This window comes from Vidua chalybeata, chromosome 1, assembly GCF_026979565.1.
Source record: "Vidua chalybeata isolate OUT-0048 chromosome 1, bVidCha1 merged haplotype, whole genome shotgun sequence".
Taxonomy (NCBI): Eukaryota; Metazoa; Chordata; class Aves; order Passeriformes; family Viduidae; genus Vidua; species Vidua chalybeata.
Window position 1 is genome coordinate 46655344 of NC_071530.1, and position 11750 is coordinate 46667093.

Below are 11750 nucleotides of genomic sequence, written 5' to 3' on the forward strand. Positions count from 1 at the left end.
CTACTTAGAAGAAATTAACTTTATCTCAGGCAAAACCAGGACAAGCTGCCTCTGCTTTCACACCCCTCTGCAGCTCCTCCCCGCATTTTTAGCCTATCTTCCCTCCTACACCAATATTTTCATGTGGCTTGGGGTTTCTTGTCGAGTCTGGAAAAATGTCTGCATTCTTATGAAAAGGGAAATAAAGAGAGAAATTTCATGCAAATGAGTCTAACCTGATTCAAGAGGGGGCAAATGGCTCTGTCTCAGTTTTTTTAAAGAGCACTGCTTGGCCAGGAAGAATCACTGCAACATACCATACTGCATGCCTACAGTAAACGCTCATTTCAAATTCCAAAGCCGTGGGTGAGATACCTAATTAACAATATATGGAGGCAAGCTGTTGATATGGCTCACACAGGGACTCCGATATCAGAAAGGGCCTGGTGGGAATTCAGCATTACACATTTGAACCTGTTTAATATTTGGAGCCAGGTTCTCTGTTTATGTATCTCAGCAGGTCTTTATCACCTTTCATTGAAGATATGGTGGGTTCATTAAATCAGGCCTACATCCATATATCGAGGAACTCAAGTGTGAGCCATTCTGAACTATGATCAATCATCAGAAAACAGGCATAATTTTAATTTTATAATTATGAGAATAATTGCAAAAGATTAGTAGTCTAGCCAGCTGGAGACTTTGCAAAAGCCTGAAGGCAATTAAGCTGCTATATTTTGAAAGTATCTAATCAGTTTAATTTCTTCTCTTAGATAAAGCAGCATGAACTTCAGTTTGCCATTGCTGGAGGAGACCTGTTGGGTGATGAATAAATATTTCTCGTAGATTAACCCAGCCCTATCACAAGTCAGGAAGATTCTTTTTGTTGGTTTCAGCAGGAGTTGATCAGGCTCTGTTCAGGAAGAGCACAAGACCTGTTTAATGTGTTTACATTTACTATTTCAGGCAGGACTGAACTGATTTAACTGCCACCTCAAAACAAACTGACATTTAAAAAACAGGTTGCAGAGACTATTCTTCAGGTCAGCCAAGAAAAATGCTAGGAGAAAAATAGTGCATGCTGACATAGAATTATCTAACAAAACACCAAAGAAATGGGATGGGAGGAACCACTGAAATGGTGACAGAGTGGTGAAACAAGTAATGCTTGCTTCCTATTTCACAGGTAATTCTTATTTCTTGAAAGAATGTCCTGATACCCTGCTGAAATTCAGTGGATTCAAATTACACCACAGACAGGAGAGACAGCAATATCATAGAATACCAGCAGTCTTGAAACAACGTGTATTTGATGACACTATGGGACACAAATCTTTCCAGGATTTTTGCACAAACCTCAGACATCTTGACATGGGTTTGGCAGTGGTATAACATAATTCCTGGAGCACCAAGTATGCTCAGAGTCACATCTAGAGGAACTAAAGGCAATCTCAGGGAAAATACAACCCTCTCCCTAGTCAAGATCAGAATTCTCATGCATTTTACTCCTTCCTAGCGCAAACTGGGATTAAGCAGCATAAAATTCATGCTTTAAAGGTCCCAATTGACAAAAAGTCTTAATAAAATGTGTTACCCTGACCTCAGACTGTGGCAAAAAGTTGTAGATAGGCTTTTAAAAGTGGGCTTGGAGTATTTCACAGGTGTCACTCTCTTCAGGGAGAGTTTGGGAATTCATTGTTATCTTCTCTTTCATCTTCTTTCTCATCTTCTCACCCTGGGGAAACCCTGGTTTCTGTGGGGTAACTTGTACCATGCACTTGCATCTGCAGCCTGAACACCAGACTGCAGAAAGAAGGAATCAGACTGGAAAAAGCCCAGGAAATATTTACTCATGCTCAAAAGCCATGTCCAAGCCCATCATTTGAGTAGCCCTTTGTATGGCATTCTTGTGCATGCATGAGGTTACAGGCAAAAAGTCTGGGGCCATAGTACCCTGGTCATTGTACCCATATTCAGAGCCAGTTTGGATACCTCTGCATGCTGCTGCACCCAGCTGTATCCTTAGACACTGCCTCTGCATATACATCACCCTTCTGTCTAGGAGACAGTCACACCAACTCTGACATATGTCTTTTTAGTAAAGTAAAAGCTTTTGGATAAAAGACTCAGCATGCCTGATTGCTTTGCTGTTTGTTCAAGAAGAAGGTGAGCTTCAGGGTAAAAGTGCCCTAAGTGCTTGTCTCTGCCAAGACATTTTCATTTAAGATTAAAAGTATAGCACTCTGATTTTACTATTTCTATGGTGTAATAAAAGCCGCCCACCACTCCATTTCTGCTTCACAAAGCTAATATGACTCAGATAATTAACTCAAAGACAAATGATTATCAAGCTACAGGACATTCACCAATAGAGTCATTAAACCATTTAAACACAGAACCACTGCTCTATTGACTGACAATCTTTATATGATTAGCTGAAGTCATTTCATGATCTTTTCAGCCAGCAGCACAAAATATGACTGCAGTTTCCCAGTTTTCCTCTTCTGAATTGCTACATTAGCTGCCTCTGAAGTTTGAATCACAAAGATTTTTTAAGTTTCTGCTGTTATCTATTAAAGTAATTTATGGTTCATACTATTTCAGGTGGCATACCTGCAAGCAGAGACAGAAGTAGCACTTCTGCTGTAAAGCTGCTTTTAAGTTCTTTAAAGCATTGCTGAAAAGCAGAGGGGGAAAAAAAAGACTTTTCAAGTAGAGTGACTATCAGGAAAGCTTGTTTACTACAACCCACAGCTACAATCAGAACTGCAGCATGACATTTTGGCATTCCAAACCCCCCCATTTAGGGCTTTCTCCTGCCACCCCATTGCAGCTTCATAAATCCCTTACAGTGCATCAGAAATTCTCCTGTCACCATATTGCAGTGTGTTGAAATCCAGAGCAATCCCCACACAATCCCTGATGACAGGGGTCTCCTTTCCATCTAATCTTCCAGCTCCACTTGCTATACAGAAAAGGGACAGGAGGAAATGCAGGGGATTAGTGGGGAACAGGCAGAGCTGGCTGCAGGTGCCCTCTGCCAGGATTGTACAGGCAAAGAGGGCATTGATGAATCACCTTCCACTGAAAGTCCTTTCCCCAGGGTTCTTGCAATTGCTTTGCTACCGAGTGTTATGCAGTCTGAACCCTGTAGGCAGATCAAAAAAGAATGTGGAGAAATATCATACTGATCTGATTCAGTATACTTATCAGTGATTTGAAAATATAAAGGAAATCACTTCTGCTAAGCTATGCAGATGTCAAACAGATAAACATTGATGGGGGCTGAGTGTTCACAAAAGCAGGGCAAGGACATTCAGCAAATTAGTCCTATACAAAAGGTGCATGAGTACAATCAAGCACCAAACTATGCATCAAGGGGAAAAGAATGTCCCCTCTATCTAAAGAAAGTAGTGCTGTGGATGCAATGCCCAAGACTAGAAAGGGACTAGAGATGATAATAATGATGAAGAACAAAGCATGAGCTCCCAATGTTATCAGGAGATCAAAGGAGATCAGGGAAAAGAAACAAGGGGTCATTCAATACCTTTCCACACACAATGGGAAGGACAGACATAAAAATCACACCTTTTTCAAAAAGCTTTTACAGATTTTGGGTGTTTTTAACTACTGGAGGGAACTACCATGAGGAAGAAATACTGGATTCCTCATCTTATTTTTTTTCGTATCAAAGCTGAAGAGCTTCTCTTTTATAAGCACAGTTCAGCAAGTTTCTTCTTCAGTTTATGTGATTTGTAAAGCAGAGTTATATTCTGCATGGTTTTGCCTCTTCCCTTCAAGCAATAGTTAGCCATAATGTGTAATGGAAGAAACAAAGGTAAAATGATTGTCCAGCTTCCAACATGATTTTTGCATCCTTGGTTTGGGATAGAAACAAAATAATGATTATTAATATAGAATCAAAATCAGTCAAGTGCCCCAGTATCTTCTAGGACATGTTGAAGTGACACAGGAAAACCAGTGGCTGGGTGAAATCTGGGTAAAGCAAACTCCTAACCTCATCCCAGCAGGACACAGAGTAAACTGAGCATCTTAACAGAAGGGATGAACAAGACCATGGTTGGGTAGCAGGAAGAAACTCACAGGATTATGAAGGAGATTTCCTGTTCCTAATATTGTCAATTGAAATTTTGACATTGAAATCAAAAGGAACACACAAACATTGTTTAGTTTATCTGGGAGAAAGCCAGAATTTGGACAACAACGTGATACTATTTATGCACTGTTGGGACAGTTACCTTATGAGAACAGGAAGATGATATAAAAAAGAGAGATAAAGAACAGACTGTGAAACCAGGTGCCTGAATAAATTATGCCCTCCTTAACACTAAATTGGTGTTAAGGAGTCTTGTTCCAGTTTTTGGAGGTTTGGTGACACTCCTATCTATTCTGCCCCATGACCAAGGAACAAAGAGAGCTGGATTCAATAAGAAAGGCAATTATGCTTGTAAGAAATCACTACAAATGCATTAAAGTAATTAGCACATCAGTATTTGGAATTCATCACTCCTCTCTAACACTTAATCAGTTTAAATCTTTGTAAACTCTTAAATGCTTGACTGAAATGAGCAGCACCTGCAGTAGCTCTGGGTGGATTTCAGATTAAAAATATCATGATTGCTATCTTTGGAAGTAAAAAATATCACAGAAAAGTGGTGAAATACCACTCCCTGTAACATTCATCTGGATGAGTGCTCTGTCATATATTGCTTTTGAATCTGTTTCCTTTCTCCCTTTTCAGTACTGTATTTACAGTACTGGTAAAACAGGGTGCTGGGGGAGATGGTTTCTAACTACTTTGAGGATGTCAGTTCCTCCTTTTCCTCTTCTAGCAACTGTTCTGGCTTGATGTGAATCTTTTCATGTGGTACTTTGCATGTAGCAAGTAGGAAAAGAGTGATTTTACATTTTCACAGTGCTGCACAATGATATTACCAATTTCAAATTTAATCTGCAATGTGGACTGTTTATGGCTCTACAGCTGAGTCACTGTGACTGCCTGGATCTGCTTTTGTAATTTTGAGAAGGATTTATTTAAAAAAAAGAAAAAAAAAATAAGTGCAGGGAGACAGGAAAGGACTAAACTGGCTCATTGGCTTGGCAAACACCTGAGTCTTTTTCTCTTGAATGGAGGATTAGTGGGCATTAATCCTTCCTGAAGGCAGTGTATTCTGCTGATCCCCACGGGGAGTGTGGTCCACTGTGACTATTGAGATGTACTGCCTCAGAAAGACTTGACAACTGGCCTTGTCTAAGTGCCAGAATGCTTGTAGCCAGGCAGCAATGGGCCAGGCTTCTCCTTGAGAGAACCTGGCACCTAGACCAGCAGAATCTATTCCCTCCAGAAACAATACTGGGGTTCTAGCATGCTTGAGCTATCCTCAAAAGACAGGTTCTCTTTGAAGGGGCGTGTATATTTGTCACCATCTCACGTGTGGCAGTGCAAGCACAGGGCCTACAAGCACCAGGCAAGCCTGGTAGGGATTTTCACAAGATTTAACCTATATTAATATTTCATTCAGTTTTCATCACAGATTTTTTAAGGTCTGAAACTGGAATCACACAAACTAATGGCAAAGTCGTACTAGCAACAAAATACAGAATTAAGCCTGTTTTCATTTTTTTAAATTGGAACGGGGAAGCAATATTGTGAATATTCAGGGTTTTTTTTTTAATAATCTCTCTGTGTTCAACTGCATCCAGGTTTAGTTTAAATATATTGCTCCCTCTTCCCCTTCAAGCTCAGACGGTGGTATTTTTTGTTCAATAAGACAGATTTGAAAATAATTCATTACCTAATGTAATATTGGAGGCTGAGGAAGTGCAGTTATGAATGCTTTAGGGAATTAGTTTACATGCACTCATTCATTGTCTGTTTTACCCAGACTGAATATCTTTTTTTTTTTTTTTTTTTCCTAAACAAGACATTTGGAGAAATTTTGAAGGTTAATTTAGCATATCTCAAATGTCACCTAAACTCTGACTGATAAAATTGATCTAATTTCTTTTCCACCCTCCACCACAACACTTAGCGACTTACTCACTTAAAAATTCTTTGGGCTGCAGTCTCTGCAAATTGCAGACATCTAGAAGCATGAGCAGAACCCTTGGTTGTGATGGAATAAGTCCCACTTCCTGGTTTTCCTTTGGTTTCTTCTTCATGATTTCAACAGAAGATAATAACAGGGCAGACAGTTTCACCTACATCTCCATGCACTTACAGACAAGGGTCCTGAGAAAGAAGGGATGGGCATCCTGTAGCAGCATTTAGGCTGACAGCTTGTTAGGCCTTAGGGCAGCAACTCTCCGGGGGTGGGGGGGTGGGGGGTTTGAAGCCAATGGGTTTTCTCACAGCTGTTGAAGCCAGAAAGAAAAGTTTATTCTTGTTAGGGTTGTTTTTAGCCAGATCATTTCTGAGAACCACTAGCATGCTGGGAGGTGGTGGGGACATGCTTGTAGAGGACAGTCGGAGGTCAAACTGCAGCAGCCCTGACAGATCAAATCTGCACCAGGATCACTAAAAGGGTGCACATATCCATGTGCAAAATTGCCTGCACACTGTCAAGCCTGATGAGACACCTTTAACTGACAGAAAACTGGAGGCACCAGTAGCAAACTCTACACAAATTCCTGCCTCACTCCCACACAGGGTGGTCCTGCAAAGGTCTTAACCCTGTAGACACACGAAATGAACAAAGATACGGGTGCTCCAGCTAAGACCTGTCTCTGGTTAGCCTGCCTGTTGACATTTTTATATTATTTGAAAGTAGACATAAATATCTAGATTTGTTAGGCTGCAAGTTGAACTTTACCTGAACTCTATGGTTATGTTGTGTAAGTCAAAGATGGATTAAAGTGAAATCTGGAGCTAACGACTGGGCATTAATAATATTTACAATAGACAAAGCTAGCAGCTTAAATATTGCTTAAAAATTAATAGCTAGAGTGGAGAGCCCCTAGGTCATGGTATATGAACTAGAACAGACACATTACAACATTGACTGCAGAATTAGCTGAAACTCTCACCAAATCTGACCTAAGAGAGTATGAAGACAACAACATTGCAACATTTGGTAACAAAACAGGGAACCAATGTCTCTGTTTGGGGTCCATCTTTAGAGGCACCTGGCTCGAGCTACCAGAGACTGTGATTGGTATGTGACAATAAAGTATCTAGTGGACATGAGAGCCTGGTGACAAAATTTCTCTAACATTGCAAGACAAAGGCAGAATCAGGCCCCGGTGTCACTTCAGACTTCCCCAAAGTGAGCCTCTCACTTTGCGCAGAGTGCATCTGTCACTGGCTGGTGGGTGCATTGCTCTGACCTAACTAGAACTTCCCACCACAACTCCTGAAGAACAAATTCATTGCTAACAAGCCCACACTGAGGATGGGGAGGTTTGGTCCAAAGACCAGTGAAATCACTGATCCCCACAATTCAGCCATTTATGCTTGCCATAGTACATCTTCAGTAGTCCAACAACAGCAGGTCATCACCATTGCAAGAAGTGTCAGACCTACCAGGGTACACAGTGACCTTGAGCTCACTTCATCAGTCAGTACAGAGTGGCAGGAAAGATGAAATGAAGTTGCCTTCCCAACACGTCACCATCCATCCAAAGGTATACTCAAGTAAGCTGGCTGGAAACAGATGTGGGCAGATGGTCAAACTCCAAGTTTCAGTTATTTACACATTTATCAGAAAAATTCCATTCTCACAACTGTTCCTACAGCAAAATCCCAAACAGTATTTCTTTTGCTACTGAATGTGACTTTGTTTTATTTGGAAATATCAACCACAATGAGCAAGCTCTCAAATATCAGAGTGAAACAATAGCAGGATGAAGGGAAGGAAGGCATTCAAAGTTACCAGAACGAAAACTGCAATTTTCCAATCAGCTCACGAACAAGGGTTCACTGACACTCTGACAACTAGAGCTTCAATCAGCCTGCCAAGTCTATTTAATCTAATTTGCTGATGAGATCAGGCCAAGCCTTCCTATTCCTTCTGTTCCTTGATCTAATGCTAACCACACATATTGCTGTAGCTTGTGCCATGCACCCCTGTTACCCTTGGGACTCTCCAAGAACAAGTGTGCCTATAATGCCTGTTACCCTTTGGTGATAGCATAGAAAAATCCTTCTTTTTACAAGTCAGTGCTAGACTAAGCAGACCAAATTAATTACCCAAAACGCAATAGTGATAAAAGAGCCTTACCATGGTGCAACTTTAGAGAGAAGGAGGCTGATATTGTCTCTGTAACTATAATTATATAAGAGGCATGTAAAGCAGCAACACAATTACTCAGCCCACACTGTAACTGTGCCTTGGAATTGCACAAAATTGATAGAAAGAAAACAACAAATAAAGGGACACAACAACACATGCCATTTCCAGGTGAGGTACAGTCCTATGTAAAAGACTAACAATACAGGCCAAGAAAGAGAATTTGCCATGAGGAGGTCAGACCCTAGAAGATTTGGATCTGTGACATATTTCCCTCCCAGATGGGGATGAGTTTGGTAGCTCAAAATTCCCACAACCCTTGTTTAACCCATTACAAATGATGGCAATGTGGTTTATCCCCTGCTGAACTGCTCTCCTCATCCGCCAGGCAAGGAGGGAGAGGAGGAAGGATCATGACCACATTTCCTAGAGGACAACATTGCTCCTTGCTGGCTGCATTTTTCAAAGCAAGCCAGACACTGCACTTCCATACGTTGGATCAATGTAGCAACAGCAGAGCTCTAATCCAGATGGGTACTTAAATCTGCAACTTTATCCCACTGATTACCCTTTCTACAAAAGGTCATGCTACCATCTCTCCAACCCCATCCTCCTGCATTCCCTGGGACATTTGCCTCAGGGGGATAAGGTTTAAGAGTAGGGACAATTCTTTGATATAGTGGTATGAAATTAACTGTGTTGTCTGTAACACCACTGATGCCAAAAACACATTTAGGTGTGTATTTGAATGGAGACAGGCTGAGCACCAAAATACAAGTTCAATCCATTGTTTCCAGGTAGTGGACACTGAGTTGCCTGTACTGGGGTAGCCCCTACTTTTCCCTCACCCTTCTGGCCCCACCATCCACACTCTATGCCCATGGCTAAACATCTCCCAGAAAGTAAGGAAGCCCTTACTCTTACTAATCTGAGAGCAGAAGCAGAAAAGCAAGAGCAGGGACACTTCAGGCAGCTCACAAAGAATCTCTATGCAGGGCTGAAGAAAAATGGTGCCAACCACACATCTACAGAAAATCCTATCAGCCTCCTCTGCCTGCTATTTTTGCTTTGCCACGTAAACTGTGATTTGCACAGAATGCTCAGAATTTCCCCCTCAGCTTTCTTTGGGACAGGGATGGACTTTACCTAGAGGTTTATTGAGCTTGCATAGTCACTGGCAATGAAAAGCATCCAGAAAGGGCCACTGTCCAGACTGATACACCTTAATCCAGAGACAAAGAGGGTCAGTTCCACCACAGCTCAGATTCCTCAGCTGGAAGTGAGTCTAGAGCAACATGAACAGAAGCATGGCTATAAGAAGTAGATTTCTTTCCTGAACTCTAAAGATTAGATGCCTTTATGAAGCAATTTTTGACCTTCTAAAAATGTCATTTTTATTCATTCGAGCAATTTGCAACATGAAAGTTTAAATATTATTCAGGGGAATCCTTTGTCCTTTTCAAAATGCCATTATATTCATCAAGACACACATATTTGTTATTTATATGTCTCTTTTTAATTGTATTTTGCTGTAGTACTGAAAGCGAAGTTCATGACCTTTAACTACACTTTGAATTCCTCGTTACTTGCATTGCCTCAAGAATTTACACCACACTGAGCTTGCTGCAAGGCTCTGAGGCTGTTTCTTTACCTTCTTTGAAATATACTCGTCTGGAGGTAGGAACCAGAGCTGTGCTTCTCAGCCCCATTGTAGTTCAGACAAGAGCCCCACACTCCTGCAATGTCTCCAGGTGTTCTCTGGGCCGCAGGAGGTGAGGATCCCTCAGCGATGCCTGGGCATCTCTCTGCTCTCCCTCACACTGGCAGAGCAATAATTGGGATCTCTGCTCTCCTTCACACTGGCAGAGCAGTGTTAGGGATGCAAACACCGCTGTACAGAGGCACACAAGGTGGTTTTTCATCTGACCGGGCAGAATACGAAGACCGCTGCAACTCAGACGCATTTCTGCCTAAACATTCAGGGCCAGCACTGCTGCAGCTACTTTGCCTTTGTCATTTGAGGTACCGATATGAAAGCTTTACACCTCTGCTTTTATGCCAGCTGCTATCTTTAAATCCCTGCCTGCAGAGTCAATATGCTCCCAGCCCTTTATCCATCCCGTCCTTATTTGTACACAGGCAGCAACACCATGTCAAGAAGCATCAGGGTCAGGCTCACTCCTTGTTCTTAGCTGTAAGCCAGCACTTGAAAAAAGAGTGTTTAAATCAACCTAAATCCAAAGGAAAACAACTATTTCCAGAATGGCAAAATTCCATTATTTTTGCATTTCCATTTAAAGTGAGAATTCTTTTCTGGGTTATGTATTAACATCTCATCTAGTTATACAGCTTACAAAGGATAAAATATTGACATAAGAAATTTTACACTGAAATGAGCTGTCTTTCTGCAGTTACCTGAGCAAAAACATATGGAGAATATGAAAAGGCAAGAAAAGCAATTTTCTAGAGCTCTGACATACTGAATTTATACAGATAACAGCATATGAAACATTGAACTGAAAGCAAACCTCAGCCACTTTGGACCATGACTTTGGACCCTTGGATTGAAGCTGGTGATGTGCATTCCTTCAGTTCAGTGTTTCTAAATTCCTTGTTGTCACTGAGCTTTATTCCCAGTCAATTAGCAGATGCTACAGTGTGCTGCCAGGTAACAAACTGATCTCAGTTAGCAAATAAACAGTCTTCCAGCCAGACAACTGTAATTCAGGTCTTCTAGGTGCCAGGTATCCTCGATGTGCAAGATTCCAGAAACTCCTTCAGGCCTTTGCATAATAGGAGGGCACTGTCCCACTCCATGTGGGCTGTTACTGGGTACTGAGTCATGTTCAACACATCAGTCATTATTTTTTCAGCGCTTCAGTGTCTGGGACAACAACTGCTAAAATCTTACAGCTCTGTACTAGGAAGGTTTAGCTTGGATACTATGAAAATTTCTCCACAAGAAGGGTTGTCAAGTGCTGGAAGAGGCGGCCCAAGGGAGTGGTTGAGTCACCATCCCCAGAGATATTTAGAAAAGGCAGAGATGTGGTGCTTTTATAAACGACAGAAAATCTATCTGCAGCTTTAGTATGGAGTTCCCTTGCAACAGAAGAGCTCTCAAGCAGAGCTGGTAAGGTATTCAGCTGTGGTCAGTTCTCTACCTAGGACACATTCACAACCTCACAATGCTTATCTTCACAGATACTCAACTTTGATATCAAAACCAGTACCCACTTTTCACAATTACAGGCTTTAGGGTGTGACTTTGTAACATACAGCAAGAGTCATAGAGGGCTTGCTAAAGGTTTTCCAGTGTGCATGTTTCCTTCACCTTCATCTCTCAGCTGTTGGCTACACATGTCTACACACAATTTACACAGGTGCTTTAAATCAGCTTTAATTTCAGCAACACCAAGTCTTACCTTGACCTGTTTCCTATATCCTGTTACTCATAAAGCTGCAGGAAGGTCTCAGCTAACTAAAGGAGAGGGTGGAGATGGAGAGCCAGCAGACCATGCCTTC